The sequence below is a fragment of the Alosa alosa genome, chromosome 12, assembly GCF_017589495.1.
Source record: "Alosa alosa isolate M-15738 ecotype Scorff River chromosome 12, AALO_Geno_1.1, whole genome shotgun sequence".
NCBI lineage: Eukaryota > Metazoa > Chordata > Actinopteri > Clupeiformes > Clupeidae > Alosa > Alosa alosa.
Genome location: NC_063200.1, coordinates 17593916 through 17595625, shown reverse-complemented (window position 1 = coordinate 17595625; position 1710 = coordinate 17593916).

The following is a 1710-nucleotide window of genomic DNA, read 5'->3' as shown; positions in this document are numbered from 1 at the left end:
ACAAATAATTTTACAATTGGGCTACTAAAAAATAGCCTACCATTAGGCTACTAACAAATAATTTTACTATTAGGCTACTAAAACTAGATGTACGCATAGCGGTCTAAAATATGACTCCATCAGTCCTGTACATCCGTTCGAAAATAAATCACACTTCAATTTGTCTCCATATTTTGCTTTCCATCCCCCACTCTTGAAACTTTTGTGTATGCTTGTTTGGCATGCCTGAGTGTGTGTAATGCGGCACAGAAAGGCGGGATACTGGTGCTGAAATAGGTGAATAGATTGTAGAATAGCCAAAGAAGATGTAGCATTGTTATAAAACCTTTAAAATCTCTAAACAATCACAAGAAGGGCAGTTCATCACAGTTCATCCATTGCAACTGGATTGATGAAAGGTCACTTACACCTGTAGGCTACATTGTATTTGGGAAAAGCAAAAGGTATCAGCATAATGTTATTTATTTATTTATTTTTATGTATTTTAAACAAAACATCTCTGTCAGTTCCATGCCGTTTTCAACAGCTATCAAAAACAAAGGTCATTTTGGATGGATGGATTTTTGTGAATGTTTCTTCTTCTACATAAGATTTTAGTCATCTTTAGTTCATGTAATACTTTATTGTCAATGCACAAATTAAGTAACAGTAGTCTGAAACGTTATTGTTAATGCACAAATTAAGTAACAGTAGCCTAGTCTGAAACAAAATGCTGTTTTACATCTAACCAGTGGTGCAAATAACTGACATGTCCAAATGGGCCTTGATGAAATGTCATTAAGCTAGACTGTTCATACACATTTTAACGGGCCAAAGTTGAAGAGCTTTTGTCCGTTATTGTTAGTGCAAATATAGGCTGATTCATGTTCCCTTGCATTGTTTAACTGAGGTCCATGGCTAGTCTGGCTTTCATCAGACCAAGCTCAATCTTTTAAGAAATCAAAAATAAATGGTGAGGGCACAGATCAGTCATAGGCACCGATATTGTTTAATTTTCGATTAAGGATGTACAGAAACTGGCTATTCTAAATTCTAATATTTGGTAAAATGGAGGAAAGACTTTGGGTTGCCACACTCTTTGACACAAAAGGGTTGAAAGCAAAGTATACTGTTAGAAATCTGGGTGTATTAATTGACAGTGATATACATTTCAACAGCCACATGAAAGCAATAACTAGTGTAAATCAGCTTTACCGTGGGCTCCTCAAAATATTGGCAAATGTTTGACATGTCAGTTCTCATTTGCACCGCTGGTTAGATGAAAAATAATGTTTCACCCGTGCAATGACAATAAAGTTGAACATACTCTAATCTAAAACTTAGAAATATGAACTAAAAGCATTGAATTTAATCTTAGTGGAACAAAATCTTCAGCACATCTTCTACTTACTCAAAAATATATGAACTGACTTACAATGCGTATAAGAAAAATGAACCGCTTCATTCTCAATACCAATTTCAAATTTTGTCTGAAATTGCACAGCGCCTACTTCAGAGGCCACCTAGTTGGGCCTATCCAATGCTTGACCTCTTTGGACACTGTAGTTAGACAGAGACACTGTAGTTTCTTTGGAAACAATCAGAATAACTGTACTGACACAGGTTACAAGGCTAGAATATAGATTTTTTTTTCTGTCGGATTACAAGCATCTCTGAACTGACCACATTTTGGCCTTCCCTAGGTCACTTGATCACGACTTAGAAACACAG